General features: G+C 36.9%; 1 long non-coding RNA gene across 1 annotated transcript; it reads left to right on the top strand.

Annotated features, from left to right (window-relative positions):
• Positions 1–356: 356 nt before the first annotated feature.
• Positions 357–22,332, top strand: LOC109500809. The gene is made up of 3 exons (XR_002158574.2): positions 357–4,318; positions 5,539–5,661; positions 19,571–22,332. It is a non-coding gene; the product is annotated as an uncharacterized LOC109500809 (long non-coding RNA).
• The last annotated feature ends 1,676 nt before the right edge of the window (positions 22,333–24,008 follow it).

The raw sequence follows: 24,008 nt of genomic DNA on the forward strand, positions 1-24,008 counted from the left end.
ATCAAAAAAGATAATAAATAAATGCTGGTGAGGGAACCCTTGTATGTTGTTCGGATTATAAACTGGCACAGCCACTATGGAAAACAGTATGGAAGATCCTCAAAAATTTTAAAATAGAATTACCATATGATCCAGCAATTCCACTTCTGGAAATATGTCCAGAATACATGAAAACACTACCTCAAAAGGATGTCTGCACCCTCATGTTTCTAGAACCATTATTTACAATAGCTAAGACATAGTAACAACCTAAGTGTCCATCAACAGACAAATAGATAAAGAAGCTGTGGTCTATATACACAGTGGAATATTATTCAGTCATAAAAAAGGAAATGCTATCATTGCAACAACGTGGATGAAACTTGAGGGCATTATGCTAAGTGAAATAAGACAGACAAAGACAAATACTGTATGGTCTCACTCCTATGTGGAATCTTAAAAGTGTTCATAGAGGGAGATTTTTTTTTATTCTCCATTCATAGCCCAAGTTTAAGATTTTTTCCTTGAGTGGACCCTGGACTTTGTCCCCTATCCCCTGTGCCACTAAGAAGTACATGAAAACCAAAGCTCAAATTCACCCCCATCATAGGGCAAATGCTTTCAAAGTAAAAACTGCTTACCATTGAGGGTTCCCAGTTTTCCTTAGGTGTAGGCCTCTGTGTATTCCTCACCAACTAGCCAATACACTGATGGATTTGCGAAGATATCTGTCATTTTCTATCCAGCATTTTTAGTTGCTTACTGAGAGAGGTTCCAGGTTCATCATAGCAGGAAACAGTAGTCAGGACTGAATGTTATTAAATGTGTACACATACACACACACACACACACACACACACACACACAGATATAATTGCACTGCTAATAAAATTTTCTGAATTTAGTTCCAAATTTAGTATCACTTGTATACATGATTAAAATGAGTAGATAATAAATTTACTTTCCAAGATCCATAATTGCAGCTCTTTGTCCCCACCAGTAACTACAAGCAGTTTTTCATTAAAGAAAAGAAAATGATTGAATAATCCAAATTAGCCTGGGCAAGAAAACTAACAGCTGCTTAAAATGAAATGTTTGAGTTATGAGCCATGTGCCACTTTGGTTTATCTGCAGCCAAAAGGTTTAGAATCCTTATTCAATTAACCATGTTGCTTGGGAGGGCCTGGTTGCCCTGAATAAGAGCTGCCTGGTGATGAGTAAGAGGTATTCGTGACACACAAGTTCAGACCTTGCAACTCTGTTTTTGTTGTTTGAACTTTCTTCTCCGTTGTAGCTAGGGATCCGGCGTGGAATTTAAACACTTGTGTGGTAACTCCATTCCTTCAGCCATTGTGTTGTTAAGCTCTAGCTAACGAACTTTTAACACTGGCTTGATGTAAAGCAAGACTGAGAAAATAGCCCCCATCAACATTTCTGGTTTTATAATTAAAAACTATATGATTTCTATGTCTTTAAGAAGTCAGATGCTCATGCCTGTGGAGTCCAGCTGTTCCCCCAAAAGTAACCTTCGTAATATATGTGAAAAATAAATAAACCAAGGTGCATCTAAGAAAGCTGAAATTAAGAAATGACCTACATTTCAAAAATCATACCTCTTGTAACAGAAACTCCAACATGCATACCTGTATTAAAACTTAGGAACTTTGCCTAAAATAAAGGAAACAAACTTATGTAACATTTGGAAAGGTGAGTATTGCTAAACATACCGGTCAAGTATACTTTGTCTCATGTGGCCCTTTTCTTCCAGGCCAACAGTTTTTGTTGCCTAGGGAGATCCTCCTGATAATGTCACAAAGAATGTTTCTCAGACCCATATAGATTGTGTACACGTCGGCTTGCTAAAGACAAGTTTTGATTTTAAATCTCTAAGCTTCAGTTGTTTCTAAGCATACTGTTTGAAACAAAAAACAGGTGAATAGACGAGAGAAGACTCAATTTCTTCTCCCACTCATCAACCACTTCTGAAGATGATTCTGGCTGAGAAAATTTAAATACAGTTTGAATAATGATATGTAATTTGACATAAAATGTCTCAGAATTTGAAGAATTACTTTGAAGAATTACTATCCACTTGAACATACACACTGATTTCTGATGTTTTACGTCACAATCTTTTCATGTTACAAAATTAGATTTGCTTTTTGCATCTTATTTTCTTCAACTGCAGTCATATTATAAAGCACAGTTGTATACTTTCATTTAGGTGACATGAAGACATCTTTTCGTTTAAGTTAATACCTAATCTTGTTTGTCAAATAGAAGCAAAGAAACACCTTTGAAATCAGCAGTTTCAATTAAAACTTCAGTCATATCAAAATAATCATTTTATTTCTGTGTTTATAAAAAATGCAACAGCTGTTCAGGAAATACAGCTATATCGCAGACTGAAAATTTAAATGTTGCAGATATTATTGTCTTTCAGTTGCGGTAAGACAAACAGTGGTTTTATTATTTCAAGAATCAAAGAATGAACTGTATGTGTACTGTTTTGTTTGGGTTGTTTGTTTTTTAGACTTTTTAGGAAAGTTTTCTGGTTCCATATTAGATTTAAAAAAAAAAAAAAAACCAATTGACCAAATCATACCTGGAAACTCGGGCACATTATTTTGTTTTCATATGGATGGCAAAAAAATTAATAGAATTGACTTTCTTTCATACTAATACCTTTGACCTGTGCTCCAAGCCTACTCTCCATTTCAGTTCCTACCCTATATCTTCATTATTGAATTCATTTACCATTTTTAAGCCTCTACTCAGTCAAATCCACCTTCGTGTGTTTAAATCCAATTCATCCTTCAAGAATACTTACACGCCACCCCCGACATGAAGCTTTCCCTAATTCCCCACCCTAACCTCACCACCAAGCCACAGTTAATCTCTCTTCTATATGCCTCATAGCTCTGTCGTCATCTGTATTAGGGCAGTTATTAGTATTCCTGTATAGTATTCCTGTACTATCTCCCATTACAGTGCAGCTTCTACAGGTCAGAGATTGTCCATATTTCTTTGCGCAGGTAAAATACTTGGTAAATAGTCATTCTTGTTAATGACAAAAACTAAATCTTCCAACTGCATTGTTTTATCAACATTTGTGTGATGTGTCTTTTAATAAAAGATGAAGATTTGAGTGTCATTTCCCAAAATAGTGGTGTTAAAATACATTAGCATGTCAAATTATTTAGCACTTGGCATATTATCAGGTGAAACGTGCTCATCTGAAGACTTTAACTTTTAACCATAATAAGTTAAAGTGAAGAGTTTCGGTCTTTTGTGTTGTTTGTTTGATTTTGATTAGGTTTGGTTTTTTAAGCAGAATTTCTTGTGTAACTGTCAAATGTTGGTCCCTATAAAGTTGAAATCTTACTCTATGATAAAGTGAAGACATGGTTCCATTGTCTTGGAAAGTTTAAACAAAATTTCCAGACCCCAAAATAAGCCATTGAACTCTTTATTGAACAATGCTAATAACTAAATTGCTTTCTGGAATCAAGTGTATCAAAAATCAAAGAAAGAGAATGCAAGCAATGTATAAACCAATGTGTGTTTGGATGTCTGTTGATATTGCTGTGATGTACTTTAAATCATGATTTCAAATTCATTGATTCTTCATTTCCAAAAAGTAAAATTTCCTAAATTCTGATTATTTTGATAAATTTTCTTGTTATTTTACTTTCTAGTTATGTATTATTCTTTTAGTTCTAAGCCATATTTTAAGATATGTGAGAACAAATAAATTGTGCATGAACATTTCCCATCAAGTGGCAGCTTCAAAAATTAATATTTAGCAACTAATTTTCTGTCTCTTCTCCACCAGTTTTCATTATGTAACTTGTTCAATGAAGATCCTAAAGCTTAAAAAATACAAATCATTTTCCAATAAATAGGTCAGTTATATCAAAGCCTTTTTGAAACACTCAAGCGTAGAATATTCACTACATTTACTTGTATGACTATGAATGACATTAACACACTGAAAATCGTTAAGTTCCTTAAAGAAGTTTTTTCTCATAAATTCACCCTGGCTGTCTAACCAAATTACATTTTCAAGAAAGTATGGCCTCTGAAATTGCTTATAGTATGTACCTCACACACAAAGTTACCTATCTTAGTTACTCTGGTTGCCAGTAGAGTGATTCACTTTCAATAACAGTATTTTGTTTGTAATTTTCTAGGAACTACAGCCCTTTACTCATCAAGCAACAGTAAACCAAAACTGCCAACATTGTTTACCATGTTGAAAAATTAAAATTATCTTCATGAATAGTGCTCAAATGCTGGCACATGGCTAAATGAATCATCTTTGTCTTAAAGCAAAAAGGTTAGACTTTACCTATGTTTGAGAGTTAATTTTTCTTGAAATTCATCAGACAAGAAACAGAAAATGCTGTAGATTTTTAGCTTTTGTCTTGAACATCTGAAGTTCTTTTAGCTAGTAATTTTTTACTTGGAATTGTATCTTTAATCCGAGGATCTCCCATCTCTTTGAAGCCAGTTAATTAAAACACATAGTCATCGTATAGAACTTTCACATTTGGGTAAAATGAGAACAACGGAATTGAATAACTTTTATAATGTGACCTAAGCAAGCATTTTCAAATACGAATGTGTATCCACTCTTAAGTTCCCGCTTTCCTATCTGTCTGTTAAAAGCTGAAAGTTGTGCCATCATGGTTAATGTTTTGACAGATTTTATCATAAACCTTGCTGTTGTAAATTTGCCTCGAGCCAAAATTTAACATGTTGTAAGCCCAGAAACAGTTTTTACTGTTAGTGACCAGAAAAGGAAATAAATCAATTATGCTCTTCTAAATGATGGGAGTATAGAGTTTAACTCTTTAAAAGTTATACATTACTCAAAATATAGGAGTAATATTCATTTTGTATGTTCAAGGCCTCTCAACTGTCAATACAACATACATAAACACTTTTGTGACTATCACAAGGAAGAACATACCAAACGAAATATTATGTGGCTTGTATGTGCTCACTAAATTTTATAACCAAAATATTATCCCGAAGTTTTCATTAAAATGCCTATTGCCTTAGTATGTGGAATAAAAAATTTAGGCCCTCAACATGTGATTGATTCAAACACTATAGGGTAATCCACTTTGTTTCCAGATAATTTATCAGAATGTTCTTTAGTTGGACCCCATTTTATTGTTTCTGTCATCTATTTTTTGATAACTACTTAGAGTATTCTATTACACATACCCCCAATCACTGCTATTTCTTAAAGCCTAAAGACCTAGATTTTTTTTTCTCTCTCTAAAACATCTTTAATGACCATGACCATTAATATTTACTCATAAATGCATTTGTACACAGGCTTAACCATTGTACATGAGTGAAGGAAAAAAGGGTTGTTACCCAGTTCTTTACCCTAGAATAAATCAAATCAACAAATATTTATCGAATGTCTACTATGTGCAAATAGCCCTGGACTGGTCAGCTTTTAAAAGCCATCCAACTTTTCACATTGACAAATCAAAGCATTATTATTTCAAGCATTGCAGAAGCTGTCTCCATGTCCTTTAGGTGACAAAGCCTATGAGGACTCTGGATTACTTGGAATAAAGAAAGACAAGGAAGAGAAATCTAAATAACAGACTGAAAAGAGGAGAAAGACTAACCTAAAATTCCACCGATGGATTGCATCATGTATGTATGTATATATACACGTATGCGTGTATGAGTTTATGTGCATGAGTATATTTTATGTGTGTGTGTGTATTTATACACACATATACACACTAAGAGAAGAATGAGTGAATTTGAGAAAAACAGACTTTGTTAAGGTGATAGAAGAATGAGCACTTACATTTGAGTTCAGAGCTTTGCTTTAAAAGTAGGCTTAAATGTCTGATTACTGTTCTAGAATACTAAATCCTGTGGTATAATGAAACCAAAATACATCATAGTATAACAGAAAGATTACTCAACTTAGTGCCCCAAGTTCTAAAACCTAGCTTGCCCTAAAATCTATTAGAAGATGACCTCCTCAATCAATAGATCTATACTAGAAGTGACCTTTACATTATTACTATAGAAAACTGTTGCAGAGTCCTAAATAAGAAGTTAATCTGATCATAAATAAGACACTTAAATGCTCATTTTAAAGATCCTACTTCGTATTAGGAACTAAATAAAAACTAGTAGTAAGAGACAAAACTTACATATTTTATTACATATTGTGCTATGCCATCGTGCTACATATTACACATTGCTATATTACATATTGCTATATACATATTACATATTGCTATATACATATTACACTATGCTATATTATACTACATATTATGCTATAATTGTCTCTGCATTTCATCTTGTTAATCGGTAAAAGATAAATAACATTATCTACCCACATCAAATAATGAAATGCATTTCCTTAGTGAGGTATAAAAGGGAGGCCAGTGATAATTTCCAGCTTTACCAAATAGAATTAGTCCTGGCTACTTTGCATAGTAGGTATGTATATATGTTGGCCATTGAAGATGCTGTCTCTGATATTCTCACAGAGGATGTCTGGTGTCAATTTTAAAATATTTTTTTAGAAGAACTAATGTTTTAATATTCACTTTTGCCTCCTCTTGGTAAACTAAGTTTAATTTCCAATGAAAGTCAAAGCAGACTCTTTAAATAATCTTTTTAAGCAGCATTTATCTTTCCTAAAGTGCCTGAAACTAATTTCTCAGTTTTTGTGTAGGGGGAAAAATGTTATAGCTCTATTATTCAAAGTTTATGTTCTGTTATAAAATTGTTGGTTATTAAAATCACTTTGAAGCAAAATTATCTTCTCATATATCTAATTATTTGATACTTCATCTATCTAGTTGAAATTTATTTTCGATGCATACTCTAATTGCTCTATAGTAAATTTTGGGTTTCTTCTCAGCTACTGTCTTTCTTTTCTTGTAAAACCATGCTGTTGACCTTTGTAAATACAGGAATCACTTTCAGTGTATTACTACACTGATTTGATCTCTTTCATTTATTTCCTTGGTATATTGTAATTAATGTCTTTGGATATATTCTAAATAAGATTTCACTTGGATGGTCCAGATCTAAATGCTTATGTTCATGAAGAAATATTATTTTTAGAGTTGTTTCTAATTTTCATTTCATTTTCCCCTCCTTTGACCAGAATTCCCAATACTAAGACCCTCTCACCTAGGACCTACCCTGGATTCACCTGCCCCCTTGTGGTGTTCCTCTCTGAATAGTTAATTGATTTCTGAAATTGGACTTGATGTTACATATCCTGAGAAGAAAAATCTCATTCCATTACTCTTGTCTAGCAGTGTAGGGTCAGAAAAGTTTTCTTCTCTTAGCCACTGGCTAACACAAAAAGAGAAAAGAAGTGTTGTGGGTTTTTTTTTATATTACATATTTTGGGGTTTTTTGTTTTAAATTCAGAGCACAAGAAGGAAATTGGGCAAGAAATAAGTAGATTGGAATAAATGATGAAAATTAATTTTGCCTAAAATCAATATTAGTGACCTGAAGATAAGGTAAAGACATGTTTCAAAACTTATCATAAAGCAACTTAAAATCAAGTTCTTTCTATGTCCGTGTCTCCTTTTTCACTGAGTGGAGGAAGAAGGGAGAATGCTATCCTGTTTTATTTAAATGTTAATTAGATTTCATAAGCCTTTCATCAATGATGAATTCATAAATATAAAAAATAGATTAAACCTCATGTCCTGTGTAGTTAGATATGTCTGATATGATTGACGCGAATACATTTTTGTTTCCCTTTCCCAAAAAGGAATCCCTTCACATGCCTCAGGACCAATGTTTACATCTTCAGTTGAAGTCAATAGAATTTGCACATGGAAGAGGGCTATATGGGGTCAATGGATAAATTACCTAGTCACAAATTCAGAGACATTTTGTAAGAATAAGGACTTAAGAATTAAGCTACTAGTTAATAAAGAATAATATCAAGATAAAAGAAAGGGAAAAGGAAAGAGAAGTATTTACATAATGAATTTGTCTTTCTTAACAGGAAGAGATGGATTAATAAATTATTATTAACAAGTACATTTTTAAATATATCATTTTCTTTTAACTGTAAATATTTCTAGTAGAAAAGAGTTGTTTTTTTTTCTATGCTGATCTGCCTCCCACCCCCACTCCCCACCAAAGCTTGATTTGATTGAATAATAGTGATCCGTCGTGGCAGTTTAAACTTCACAGCGCCTCCCTTGAGATCTGGAAGGAACAGTACGCAGGCTTTAATAAAGCTATATGTAGTCCAACTGCCAAGTTTCTAGCACCCACCGCTCCTTTGCAGTTTCTCTTCTATTTGTAACAGTTGACCTACTAACAGGTTCCCAGAAACACAGGTTCAGATTTTGGCAGGCTTACCTCACCTCTTTGTCCTTCCAAAGTACATAAATGCTAAACTGTGTTCACAGTGAGGAAGGGAGAGTCATTCCAATGAGACTTTTAAAAATCAAGACCCTTTCTGCTCCCCACCAAGTTACTGCCATCCTCTCCAAAGGAATCAAGTTTTTGTCAGTGTGCCCTTGGCATAATTTCTTCAGCCTGGATTAAACACAGGTGACTGAGAGTCTACCTTATCTTCACAGGGCATTAGTCACTCTATAAAAGTTAAATTTATTATGAAATACTTTGTTTGTGTTAACATATATCTTCTCTGGGAAGTTGGAAACAAAGGCATGTCCTTTAAGACTCCATATGGGGAAAACACATCCTCCTTTGGAATTTAACCTTAATTTGAACCAAGATCTGTGAAAGAAAAGCACTTTAGTGTATTGTTCCCCTGCTCCACCCATCTATCCCTTATCTAAATGGGGTTACTGTTGCTTCGTGTTTTTTAACTCTTCTCGTTCCAAATCTTGCTTTCCTGAGTTTAAAATTTATCTCAGTAGAGAAATGTATTAAAATAATTGTGGCAAACAGTTGTGCTTTGCTTTTAAGGATAAGTGATTTTATGTAACATGTTAAGTCTGATCTTTAAAATTAAACGTATAGCCAGTTTATACTCACATACGTTGTTTTAACAAATGGTGAATTTTAAAGAGTATTTTATTCCCTAAAAGATTTATTTCCTGAAAATCCTCTCTCAGATTCTCTTACTGGCATTGTCATGTAGGCATAGTTTCTACTTGATTAGAAGTTAAAAACAATTAGAAGAAAGGTTTACATTAAGAATGATGATGAGGTATATTTGAAAGACCAATTTTCAAGACCTCTGATTTCCTTCAGTCTGTTTGCAAAATCTTTGTAATGCTTTCACTGTATCTCAGTCCATAGACGGCCCAATTTTCCAATATAAAAGCAAAAGCAAAGCTTTCATTGCAGCTACCCTCATCATAACAGACTACGTGTTTATAAACATCAAGGAAACTATTTCCAAAAAATAATATTTAAGTTGACATTTAAAAAATACTGTGTGTGTGAGTGCTTAGTTTCTTTCATTTAATAACATCTACCAACAAACTTGTAATTATCCAAATGATTTTCCTTCATTGACTTATGTTACACTAAGGAAAAATCACAAACTAAATTTGAATATAAACTTAGATTTTTATTTATTAAAAGAACACAATTTCAAAATGGACACATACAGAGACTCAGTGGGTTGAGCTTCCAACTCTTGACTTCAGCTCAGGTCATGATCCTAGAGTCGTGCCCCAAGTCAGGCCCCACATTGAGCATGTAGCCTGCTTATGATTCTCTCTTCCTCTGACCTTCTCGCCCGCTTGTGCGGTCTTCTCTCTCTCTAGAATAAAATAAAATAAAATAAAATAAAATAAAATAAAATAAAATAAAATAAAATAAAATAAAATAAAAATTGAAGCATCCTTACTGACCATGAACTGTATTACTAGACAAGACTTTGTTAGATGAACTTAGAAATAATTTAAAAATACCATAAATTCCATGGAAATTATTTATTTTTATTAATTTTTATTTACCTTTAGAACTCCAACACTAACTAGAACATATGGAACATAGAAGACACTTAAAAGTATTTAATTCAAAATACTACTTACCTAAAGAAATCACAATATGACACAGTCACAAGAAGTATGGATAACAGACTGTAGCCACAGGTGAGGGTTAGGGGATAAGAGAATCAATTGTAAAACCTCTAAGCCTTATTAATATATTAATCATTTAATGACAACACATAAGTTACAGTACAAGTGAAGGCGGAAGTAATGTTCTCAGAAGAAATGTTTCTATGCCAGTTATATTTGGAAGTCTTCAGTATTTTTCTAAAAGTATATCCTAATGAGAGGATTGAAAGAGATACTAGAGAGGGTTTTATTGTTTGTATTTATCAGTAATCCAGACAACACCATCCCAGTGCTAAGGATACGAAGTTGACTGGAAATCACAGTCCAGAGGGAATGATGTAGCAGTAAATGACTATAATACAGTGTGGGAGATACCATAATAGAGGCAGGCTCAGAATGCTTCAGCAAAACAGGTGAGAAGGCATCTTGCCTTGCTGATGAGATTAAGGAAGGCTTCCCAGAGGAGATGGTGTTTGGGTTAAGTGCCACTGGGACTAGTAATTAAGGAGTGCATGGTGATTTTAACCAGAGCAATTTCTACTCTAATAAGATACAAAATCCAAATTGCAGGCAATTAGAAGTGAAGGAAACATATAGAAATGGAGACAGTGAGTGTAGACTGCTTTTCCCAGGAAACTGCCTTCTAACTCTCCTTACTTGCTGCCTCTGAATAGATTTAATAAAGAATTTACATATTGCACAACACAATTAAGTGCTGTTGCTAGTAATAGATTTTTTTCTGCATGTTAGTAAATAAATCATATTCCATTTGTACAAGCTCAGTAACATGAACCTTCCAGCAAGAGCCTTATCGCTTGACAGAGGATCAGAACTACACCTTTCATTGTCAGTGTCTTTGATCCCCAATTCTTCTCTTCCCCCTTTCTATTCTGGACCTTCACAGTCTCAGTTGCCAAGTATACCTGGATGAAACTTTCTCTTTCCTCCCTGTCTTCTTCCATCTTTCTCATAATTTCTCTTTGTACCTCTAACCATATATCCTCATGTGATCCAAATAGTTTAGTATCTATACTATTATAGATAGTAATATAGTATACTATATTACTATAGTAATAGTATATATTATAGTATATGTATATATAATAATATATAGATATAATATATAGTATATATAGATAGTAATATAGATATAGTATCTATACTATATTAGCATCTTTCTGATGCTAAGTATTACTTACTGAATACACTTCCAAATTTCTTAGAGCATTCAAGGCCCTCCAGACTTTTGTTCCAGACACCTTCTCAGCTTTATCTTCCTGTACCCTCCTCTTTCATACTTCAACTTCACCTTCCCCTGTATACACCCTAAACTGTCTGGCTTCCATTTCCTGACACTGTTAACCCACACCTGGAAGTGCCCCCTCCCTCCAATCTCATGTCTAAATCCTGTCTGACATTTATGGTCTTACTCACTTGTCATATTCCCTATAAATTCCTTTTTTGATCTTCCCAATAGTACTTTTTTTCTCTTTTATTTTTTATTTTTTAAAATTTACATCCAAATTAACATATAGTGCAGCAATGATTTCAGGAGTAGATTCCTTAATGCCCCTTACCCATTTAGCCCATCCTCCCTCCCACACCCCGTCACAAACCCTCAGTTTGTTCTCCATATTTATGAGTCTCTTCTGTTTTGTCCCCCTCCCTGTTTTTATGCTATTTTTGTTTCCCTTCCCTTATGTTCATCTGTTTTGTCTCTTAAAGTCCTCATATGAGTGAAGTCATATGATTTTTGTCTTTCTCTGACTAATTGCACTTAGCATAATACCCTCCAGTTCCATCCACGTAGTTGCAAATGGCAAGATTTCATTCTTTTTGATTGCCGAGTAATACTCCATTGTGTGTGTGTGTGTGTGTGTGTGTGTGTGTGCGCGTGTGTGTGTGTGTGTGTATCCATTCATCTATCGATGGAGATTTTGGGGCTCTTTCCATACTTTGGCTATTGTTGATAGTGCTGCTATAAACATGGGAGTGCATGTGTCCCTTTGAAACAGCACAGCTGTATCCCTTGGATAAATGCCTAGTAGTGCAATTGCTGGTTCGTAGGGTAGTTCTATTTTTAGTTTTTTGAGGAACCTCCATACTGTTTTCCCGAGTGGCTGCACCAGTTTGCATTCCCACCAACAATGCAAAAGAGATCCTCTTTCTCCGCATCCTCGCCAACATCTGCTGCTGCCTGAGTTGTTCATGTTAGCCATTCTGACAGGTGTAAGGTTGTATCCCATTGTGGTTTTGATTTGTATTTCCCTGATGATGAGTGATGTTGAGCATTTTTTCATGTGTTGGTTGGCCATCTGGATGTCTTCTTTGGAGATGTGTCTATTCATGTCTTTGGCCCATTTCTTCACTGAATTATTTGTTTTTTGGGTGTTGAGTTTGATAAGTTTTTTATAGATTTTGGATACTAACCCTTTATCTGATATGTCATTTGCAAATATCTTCTCCCATTCTGTCGGTTGCCTTTTAGTTTTGCTGATGGTTTCCTTTGCTGTGCAGAAGCTTTTTATTTTGATGAGGTCCCAGTAGTTCATTTTTGCTTTTGTTTCCCTTGCCTCCGGAGATGTGTTGAGTAAGAAGTTGCTGCAGTCAAGATCAAAGAGGTTTTTGCCTGCTTTCTCCTCCAGGATTTTGATGGCTTCCTGACTTACATTTAGGTCTTTCATCCATTTTGAGTTTATTTTTGTGTATGGTGTAAGAAAGTTGTCCAGGTTCATTCTTCTGCATGTCGTTGTCCAGTTTTCCCAGCATCATTTGCTGAAGAGACTGTCTTTATTCCATTGGATATTCTTTCCTGCTTTGTCAAAGATGAGTTGGCCATACGTTTGTGGGTCCATATCTGGGTTCTCTATTCTGTTCCATTGATCTGAGTGTCTGTTCTTGTGCCAGTACCATATACTGTCTTGATGATTACAGCTTTGTAGTATAGCTTGAAGTCTGGGATTGTGATGCCTCCCCAATATTACTTTTATTCTCCATCTCAGTTTTTTATGTGTCATTTATGTGTCATTCATTTATTTTATGTCATTATTTTATGTGTCATTTATGTGTCATTCATTTATTCAGCAAAACTTTACTGAGTACCTACTATATGCCAGAAACCAAAATGACCATTTTCTACTTTTTTTTCCCCACAGTTGACTAACTATTTTATCTCACCACTCCTATCACGCTAACTTCTTTAAGATCAAGAATCATCTAATATAGCTCTGGAAGTATCTATTACAATGCTTTCCACTAGTAATTGTACAACAAGTGTGTTGATTTCATTTATTAATGAATAAATCAATCTCAAATGGAGATCCATCCCCTGAAATTCAGTGAAACAAAGATAGCACTCAAATCTTTTATCCTCCCTGCCATGAAGTTCTCTCCTATCATTGTCTGCAAGAATACAGTTTGTCACTTCCTCAGTTTAACTGTCTTATGGCACTTAACAAAATGGTATTTGGCTTCCTTGTATTTGTTCTCTTAAATTCTTCCCTATCTTCAGCTCCATATATTCCACTGAAAGATGCCAAGAGTTGTAATATTAATCAAGTCCCTCCACTTTACCTCCATGACGACCTCACTTATGGTATGGTGACCATGCTACAACTTCCTTCTTAAAAGGATCGTTCAAATCCAGTTTCCTTCTTTTGACCTATCCTACATAAGTTAGCTTTGAATTTAAACTCAGATTGTATTTCTTTTCATATCTTTCCTCTTTCTGTAGCCATTACAAAAACTGTTTAATACTAACACACTTCCATTTCTTCCCTAATCTTCCATCTTCTTGCTATTTGGCAACAATCTTAGTTTAAAATGTGCTTCACTTCTAGAACATTCTACCTCTTCACTCTCATCAGCATAGTTTACTTACTGTATCACTCCAGCTATCTTTAACACAGCTTAAAACCTGTTTTTAAGGGAGTTTTTAAAAATTAACCTAGGTTTGCGTGTCACTATATTTTTTATATATTGTTCAATCACTAAAGTAATTGAAACAAATTTTATTTATCCTTCTCTATAAGAGTCCTCTGCTAAAGACATTACCTAATCCAAATAGTGTAATATTCAATATGAATCCCATACACTGATCTGTATTTTAAATGTAAAGTTTTGCTTTTCGTGATGGTGTTAATCTGTGGTTTTCTGCCCTTTAAGTAGAACAATTATAATAAATAGTGCCAAGATACTCAACTCTGCTAGAATTACAATATATAAGCAAATTATCTTTATTGACTAATTAACCAAATACAGGAAAATTAATGCTAGCATAACATGACTTCAAACATATGCCAGTTCCTAAAATATGGGTAAGAGACTGAATGTGAGGCTTGAATGCAAGAATTATCAAGATTTGATGGTCAGCGACTAGGGTTTAGAATATAATAAGGAAAAGTCTTCTGCTTCCAACTATAACAGAGTTGCTAAAATCTGATTAATTCACTCACCAAGAATAACTATAAAACTTGGACAAAATACTTTGCTAAAAAGATAAAGAACTAAGAAGAGACTTTGTCAGTTCCATGATGCTGGGGAGACAAAAATTGGAATGCAATTCTCACCAAAGAGCAGAGACTCAGCTTTGGTGTCAGACCTAGGGAAAGCTATTCCATAGGAGTAAAGATACATTGTAAATAGAACAGCTTCAACTATATCAAGGTGATCTTCCCAAATTCACATACGCCTAAGATACTCACCAATACAAGATGGAATTTGGAGGAAGGACGGGGAATTTGCCTGTGCTCTAGACCCTGCACTGAATAGGAGGCTGCCTGCCACTGGAGGAGATGTCTGGGGCCTGCCTAAGACCAAGATGGGAGCTGGAGAGCTGAGTAACCCTCCCTGACCCACTGTGAGCCTTGCATCTAATAGCAGGTAACAGCCATGGACTTCTGGGGGGAATAAAAATATAGAAATAGACTCTGTCTATGCTGCAGGCATTGATAGCCTGCTGAAATCTGAGGGTGGAACAGAGAAACTGAGAAAAGAAAGAAAGAAAATAGGAAGGAAGGAAGGAAGGAAGGAAGGAAGGAAGGAAGGAAGGAAGGAAAAAGGAAAAGAAAGAATGAAACAAAGAAAGAAAGAAAAAAAAGAAAAGAAAAAAAAGAAAGAGAAAAAAACACTTCCAGCTCTCTAGGCCTCACACTGAATACAAGTTGTGGCAATCCAGCCCGTCCCTGGAAAAACTTTAAATCTGTGGTACACTAAAGACAACTATAGCAATCACAAACCCCAGCTCACCTCAAGTGCTTACTAAATTCACTCCAATGCCCACACTAATGGCCTGACAAAAGAGATATTCCCATTTTGGGCATGTACCTCAGTTTCAATTGCTCTTTTATATATCATATTTGACATTTAATTTAAAAAAAAGAAAAAAACAAACAAAAGACACATTGGAAAAGACACCAAGAGAACCATGTGAAAAGATAAAATAGTCAATAGAATCAGACCCAGAGATGTTGGAATTATCAGACTTCAATAAGAGAAGAATAAAAAGACATATTAATTTAAAAATAGTAACAATAAGATTGTTAACTTCTCAGAATAATAGAAAATAGAATAAAATGAAAAAAAATTGAATAAATTTAAAAAATAAAACTTCAAAGTGCTGAAAGTAAAAAATCAACAACCTAGAATTAAATGCCCAGGGGAAAATAAATGAGAGAATATCATAAGCAAAGCTCAACTAAAAGAAATCCTTTGGGGTGCCTGGGTGACCCGGTCACTTAAATATCCAGCTCTTGGTTTTGGCTCAGGTTATGATCTCACAGTTTGTGGGTTCGAGCCCTGCATCAGGTTCCACACTTGCAGTGTGGAGCCTACATTCTCTCTCTCTCTCCTTCACTCTCTCCTCTCTCTCTCTCTCAAAATAATATTTTATTATTTGTTATATTGAGCAGTAATCTATCTTCTTGAATTTCAACCTCCTGACCCTAATTCTTCCCTCTACAATCACACACAAATAATTCTAATTTCTCTCACATATGCTTGAAATATTATAGTACCCTCCAATGCAACAGAAATGTTTTATTCTGTAGCCAAACATCCCCAATTTAAACCGTCCTTTGCAAGATGTGGTCCAGTACTTCTCTAACCCAGAATCTTCTAAATGTACCTCACTTTCTTGATATTTCTTAAATAGATCCCAACACACGAAACAGAGTCTTGTAGAAGCACCTGGGTGGCTAGGTTGGTTGAGTGCCCAAGTCTTGATTTCGTCTCAGGTCACGATCCCAGGGTTGTGGGACCAAGCCTCACATGGTCCACTCAGTGTGGAGCCTGCTTAATATTCACTTTCTCTCTCTCTCTCTCTCTCTCTCTCTCTCTCTCTCTCTCTCTCTCTCCCTCTCTCTCTCTCCCTTTTCCTCTCTCTCACTCTCCCTTTGCCCCTTCCCCCTGCTCACACACTCTGTCTTTAAAATAGTAATCCAAGGCATTCTTGCTTTCCCTACTCCATGTATGCAGCAATGACATTTATCTTTTTTAAGGGGAGAAAATCATGCTATTTATTCATATGTAATTCTTAATTTTACTTCTGTGAAAGCTCTGGCTTCAAGAGGTTATGATTTATTTTTGTTCACTTAAAGCTGTTGCTCAGAAATATTAGGCTAGGAATAGTGTACAAACAAGACTTGGACAACAAGATTCTGGAGGCTACTTTAACAGATAGTGCACAGTAGTATGGGCTAAAATTGTGACCTTTGAGATGTCAAAGAAGGAAAGATTGGGATAGTGGGTGTATTGATACGGCAGACTAATTTTAGGTGGACGGGCAATAAGAGGGCAATAATAAGTCCGTGATGACTATGACTTTTCAAGCCTTAGTAGCAAAGAGAATGAGAAAAATATGGAAGTCAGGAGGCATGCCTTGTTACAGGGAGAAATGTGTTGCTCTAATTTAAATTTATTGAATACTTGTAGAGAGGTATAGAAATAAGATGGGGGATTTTGTGGAGGACAGGAATGGACTTTTAGCTTCATACATGATAGCACAAGCCATAAGACAAAGGAACAAAGGGCCTATCAATGTCCTCTAGCCAAAGACCATTAGGAACATAGTATGATTGAACAAATTGGCTTTATTACTTGTTTGCAAACAAGACCACACACGATAGGGGATGGCATGGCATTTCAGTAACTTATTATAAGATAGGGGCTCATGATAGATATTTTGGGGGAAGGTTCAAGAAAGTATGACTTTGAATTGGCTACTGTCAGGATATAAGGGTAATTCTGTCATTGGGTATCTCAAGAAATCTTATTTAGAAAGAGGGAAGACTAGAACAAAGCTAAAGCTATCCTTTGTAAAGAAGCAACAGTTACTAGTATTAGCAAGCATGAGGATTGTTTGCTATCTTTGTGGTTTGCAGTGACTTTATTTTTATCTGTACTGGGACAAAATTACAAAGTGGTCTTTTGGTCTCTCCTATCATTAGAGTGTCGTTGTCTAAAGTTGGTGTTTAGTAAAAATAGTTTTTGTTTCACAGGAGAATACCTAGGCCTACCTGTGAATGCCAGGCCAACTCCTAAAAACACCATAGCCTAGCTGGGAGCGTCAAGCCATTTTCCAAATGTTAGGGGTTGTTTTTGTCTCTCAGATCAATGGACTTAGCCTTGGGGAACTACAGTGGAAGCTGGAACAGACACAAAGATATTTATAGAGATAGAGAAGCAGTCCTGAGGAAGTGGAGAGTGAGGAAAGGCTAGTGCCAGGAGGTCCTTGGTGGGAGCGTGGTCACTAGGGCTAAGAATATTCAGAACTGTTTGAGACTCTGGGTGTGGGGGAATGAAGTAAAAACATCATTGAATCAAGGTATCACTGATGATCTTCAGGGCAGAAGGTTTTTGGGTGTTTGTTTGTTTGTTTGTTTGTTTGTTTGTTTCAAGACAAGGGGCCACAGATCAAATTGCAGGGCTATGGAGAAATAGATACTGTGGGTGAAGACCACTCATTTGAAAATTTTGGCAGTGAAAAGAGCAAGAGAATATGAACTAGAAAATTTTGTGAAATCAAATTTTCCCACGGAAATAGAGGTAACCATTACATGTTTGAAGCTGAGAAGAAGGAATCATTGGAAACAGCAACAGTGGAGATGGTAGTAAAGCAGTAAAAAACAAAACAAAACAACAACAAAAAAAAACAAAAAAACAAGAGAAGGGTCTGAGACAAGAACTTCAGGACTCCTTGACATCCTGGACTAGTAGAAGAGAACATAGAATAGAAGAGAAATAGACATGTTGAGTTGGGGTACAGGGTAGATGAAGGAATGGATGACAGGTAAAATGGGCTTTTTCTCTTTTTCTTTTTCAGGGAAGTTAGAAACTAAGATCATCAACAAAGGGGAAAGGGAGATGCAAAAGTCTGGAGGAGGTTTAAGTCATCTGCTAAGGAGTTGTTTAGTAAATCAACAAAAGATACTGGTTTCTATTAAGTCATCTCTTTTATTAAAGAAGAAAATACAACTGTTGCTGTATATTATTAATTTATGGAGGATTAGAAGCAAGAGCCCTTCTCTTCTCAAAAGCCGGGGGTGGAGTAGGGGGGGGGGGGGGGGATGGTCGCCATATTTTTACATAAGAGTGGTACAAACAAACTTTCTAGATTAACTATTACTTTACACATTTGTAAGTTTTATTTTGGCTTTGAATACTGTTATCGCCCAGAGGAGGGAAGAAATCTTGCTGTTTTCAAAAGCTAAAGAGAACATCAACCAGAGACAATAGCCATCCAGAAGGCTGAATTCCATAGTATCTAGAGCAAAGCAAATTAAGGTCTCCACTCGCAGTCACAGAAATGGACTCCCTGCTTTCCGCTGAATTCTGCGTATGTGTATCTAAATAACTAGCTGGCCTGCTCCTTCCTGGTATTAGCTGTGATTGAGAGATAACTCACCCGGCGGCGGTGGCGGCGGCAGTTTTTGTGCGCGCAGTAGCACATGCTCTTGTGAGCATCAAAAGGAGATGAAGCCTGATTAACCATTTTGAAATCTATCGGATGAGGAGAAGTCCTTACAAAACAACTTTTATACGCTTTAATTAAAAACGTGTTCCGGCAGCTCAGAGCTGAATGGGCTTCAGGGGGAGCAGGGCTGAGCTGGTTGCTATGACGACACCAAATCTTTTCACGCCTGGCCCTTCCCCAGCACACTCTGTCTAGCTCTGTCCAGCCATTAATTTGCCTCCATCCCATCTCTCACTGCCCCAATCCCTTGGTCTGGAAGGCTATGGAAGACCCAGTACCATCTACTTTTTCTGCCATGGCATCTCTCCCTCACTCCCTTTCCCTCATCATTTCATGCCTTATATTTCCCTGCCAATCTCTATTTTCTTGTTTCTCTTCAAAACAAGTTTACCCCCTGAGTTGAAAAAAAAAAATTTTTTTTAATGGGAGAGGGGGTCACAGCATAGTAATTACTGCTTATTACCCCTCATGATAAATCCAGTTTTAGGGATCTTGAGTATAGTCAAGAAGGATCTCACTATGTTCTACCCCTTTTTTTTTCCAGGCTTAAGACTGGCTACTACACCACTCTTTCTGATGCTGAAGATAAAAAGGACTATGTTTCACTCTGTTTTAAAGTTAATTTGTGCTTACTAAGATCTCAGGTTATTCCACAAACAACTGGTATTTATATCAACTGGTAACAATTGTAAGTGACCGTAAGACTTTGAAATACTCTGAAACATTGCAGACCTCACTTTATGTAAGAAGGCTCTTTGAACATTTTTAAAGTAGCACTTTTTATACAGAGACTTAAATAAAACCCAGTGCTATCACTTACTGTACCATAATGAAACAAAAATCGGGTGGAACTTGCCCATCACAGAACCTAACTTGAGAGAATCTGGTATCTTTCAATCTTGTAGTCAGTGCATTTATAGACTATAATATTATTAAACAACTTCTTAATGTTACTCTTTGAATCATCAGAAGCCTTACAACTTTCATCTTGATTACAATTCCAATTTTCCCTTTCACCTATTGTGTTTTATAAGATAAGATAGGTGAGTGGAATGTGCTCATTTGTCATTTGTTCTCTCTACTTAACGCAGTCTCCTCTTACTGTGGTTACACTTCCAAAGTGAATTATTTGTCAGATTCAGTAAGTATTTCCTTTCTAATTGCCTAACTCAGTAGAGATGTTGTAACTTAAGAGACGGGTGTGGTCTGGAGTGTTGATCCTCAACATAGCATGGTCCAGTGGTCACTGTATACGAAGTAAGCCCTTCAGAGCCATGGGAGTCCAGATGAATCCGAGATTCCAAATCATAATATAACTTTGAAGCTCCAGACTCTGGCATCCCTGGAATTGAAATTTAGAAATTTAACTTCTTTTTAGAAGTTTTATAATGAACTTCCTCAGTCTTTTTACTATATAAAACCCTGACATAATGTATTCCTGACAGGCCACATGCAAATCTGTGGGCCACACACAAGTTCACAAATACTCTAAACTCTCTCTAGTACAAGGAACAGTCTTGGGGTTGGTTTCTAGATTCTATTCTTATAATTTAAGGACTTACCACATTTTAAGAGGTTGAAGTCCTTTGACTTCTTATCATAGTCATACTTAAAATGTGAAGAAGCTGCTTGACCTAGTATTGGATGGCATCTCACAAATGGACCCAGTCTCCTGTTTGTAATTGCCTGATGTAATTCAAATGAATTATTGAGGTTTAACTTTATTATCCCCTTCTCAGTATTAAGAGTAAAAAATCAAAGGCTTATACATCATAAAGGTGTTTTCCCAGCTGGGGCACTTTATTTGGATCAATCTTAGGTGAGAATTAAAGGAAGTAAAGGTGTATAGATCAGCTAAATACATAGAGGCAGGCATTCAGGTATCTGAAACAGGTTTTAGAGCTAATAAAAATGTATCCTCAAAGAGGTATACTTAAAATATAAGTCCATTTTACCTAAATACCAGAGAAAATATTCCATTGGCAAAATGTTTTGCAATGGGTATAGTGCTTCTCCATTACACTGATAAAAAAATGGGAGTCCTTCAATTCTTGACATTTAAATCTATTCTGGACCTGGCCTGGAATAACTCTGAGGGGAATAATCTTGCAGGTGAGTGGACTAGAAAACACAATAAATAAGTCTTTTCCATCACCATATTCTATGGCCCCATGATTCAGTGAATCTCAAGACTAAGTGTACTTAGGGTTTGCACTTTAGATAATACAGAATTATCATTTCTACTGAAATGTTTTACATTTCCTTCCCTCCTAATTTTGTTTCAGAGCCAAAGACATCCACATGAAAATCATGGTATATTGTGTTTAGTAATTCATCCATCCTATGGTGCCCTGCTTACTTGAAGTCACATAATCCTTCATGTGTGCTCTGGCACCAGACAAATTGTTTATGTGATAAACCACAGGACTGCCCTGTGGCTTCTGGGGTCTGGTGGATATATGTCAGAATTAAAACTTTTATTCAGAGAATGGTCCTTAGACTGGGTCTGCAATGTAGTTACTCTGAAGTACTCAAAATATCATAAAAGTTAATTCCCAGATACCTCTATCTAGATAGAACTTATTCTGGCCATACATATTATGTTAAAGTCTTATTCAAGTTGTTAATCTGTAAGATCTAAACCACTGCCATCTTTACCCTGTGTAAATGCCTTTAGTTCCACAATATTTGGAAACATGTGAAGGACGCACAACAATCTATCACATGTGGAATAACGTGTCACAATTAAGGACAAAGATTAAGCCTCCCATTGATGTTACAAAAGAGATCTTTTTAAGGTGACTAAAGTAACACCACGCTGGAAATACACTGGTCACCAAAATTCAAACCTATTCTTTAATAGATTAACAAAAGCTGGGGTAAGGGTCCAGAAGAGAAGTCACGTATTCTTTGATAACTTGAGATAAGTATTGGGAGTTTAATATCTAAAGAATAGCACTGCCCATGGACTTCTCAGAATATCTGCAAGGTAAATGTTTTACACCCTTTTTGATGTAAATGAAAAAGATTTCACAGAAGCAAATATATGTTTTAACATAAGTTATATTCAGGATGCTGTTCTATAAGACAAAAAGAAAAGGTAAAAAAGGAAGGAAGAAAGAACTGAAGCCTTCTTTTTAATCTTACCTATCATACTGGATTTTTTTCTCTCCTCTCCTTACTCCAAGTGCCTAGACCTAAAAATTGGAGTGGTCAGAGTTCTAGGGCTAAATTTGTAAATGTTACAAATAAATAAATGATGAAGGGAAATAATTAATTAAATAAATAAATTCCTGTATCTCCTGATGAGAATAATACCTAGCTGAAAATATTAATCTGAAATGCTTTTCTTGCTTTACTCAAATCAGCAGATCACTTTATTGATTTCATGCTTTGGGGACAGTTTTGTAGATGCCAAGGTATTTAATTGTATGTGTACACTCTATATATTAGAGCCAGCACATGTATACTGTAGGGTGTGTGTGTGTGTGTGTGTGTCTAATTCCCTGAAGAGAAAGGCGAGGAATCCATCACTTGAAGATTGGCATACTCATGACAAATTGGCAAGGAACTACTAATCCTAATCCATGGTTCCTACCAACGTTCCATAAGTGTTGTTGCAAAACAAAAAACCCAAACCATTTTAAGTTTTATTATTCTTTATCTGACTGACATAAAACTGCAATACATACCTTCCTCAGTAATGGTGAGGGGGGCAAATAGGATTGTGTAGGAAGAATACCCAGTAATGATGACTGCAACTCGTATTTTAGACACTAAACTATAGAGGTCTTCTTGGATCATGATTCTTAGGGAATTTCCCGCTGTCTCTGCCTCTCACTGCTCTGTCTGTCTCACACACACACACACACACACACACACACACACACACACACACACCCTGGGTCAAGGCACGTGATACTGCCTGTTTTAGTCTGTTTTCACCTCCGTTCACTCAGGATAGCAGAGAAGCAGAGGCTAGAGGTGTCTGAAAGGGCAAGCGTGCCAGTGGAACCCGGGAGGAGGCGCTGACGTCCAAGTCGCGGTCCCGGGCGCAGTGTCCACGCAGCCGGAAGCAAATGGGGTGGTGCAGCACCCCCGGCACCGGGACCCTGCGTCCGGATACGGGACGCGGTGCCCCGGCCTCGGCCAAGACCGCCGAGGCGCCGTTGTGCGATCAGTGCGGGTGGCTGGCGTGAAAGCGGGTGTGGAGAGCATCAGCAGAAAATGACTCCAGAGCAGGGGCGATTGAAATCCCCGTTTATCGGTGCTAGGTTGAAAGTAAAGCTGGCTCCGAACCACGGGCACCGGGACTGGGCGGCGCGGCCGGGATGCCGGGAGCCCTTTGCGCTCGGCCGGGGGCGCCTGGCGGCCTTTCAGGCCTGCACGCCTCGGGCGCCAGGGACGGCTCTGCAACCGGAGTCGCGGAGGAAGGAGAATAAACACCCAGCCCTCGAGGCGGCCCTCGGGGAATGACTGCAAAGGGAGACACGAAAAATAAATCAAACGAGAGTGCCGCCCCGCCCCCTCCCGGCGCAGTCTCCTCCGGCGGCGCCGCCCGTCCTGCAGCCTCGGGGCGGGCCCGCGCCCTGGGGCAGCCAGAGCCCGGGCTGGGCCGGCGGAGTCCGCGCCTCGGAGCTGGTCCCAGGAGCGCGCTTCGCCCGCCCGCCCCGCCCGGCCGGGCCCCTCGGGCTGGATAGAGCCCTGCTTTGCTCTTTTCGTTGGCCAAGCACAATTGTGTTATTGGAGATAATGAATTCAATCCCCATCAAAGGGCATTAGGCTCGCCCGGGCCCTGGAGTTGCTGATGCCTTTTTTTTTTTTTTTTTTTTTTTTTTTTTTTTTTTTTTTTTTAACTAGGAATGAAAGGCTGTGGAGGAGAAGAAAAAAAAAATTCTGTGGGGGAGCCTTTCCCCTGATCGCCGCTTTTGAAGTGAAGGGGCCCGGCCATTGTTGTTCACCTCGCGGCCCATACGGCTGAA

Source organism: Felis catus, chromosome B3 (assembly GCF_018350175.1).
Source record: "Felis catus isolate Fca126 chromosome B3, F.catus_Fca126_mat1.0, whole genome shotgun sequence".
Classification (NCBI taxonomy): domain Eukaryota; kingdom Metazoa; phylum Chordata; class Mammalia; order Carnivora; family Felidae; genus Felis; species Felis catus.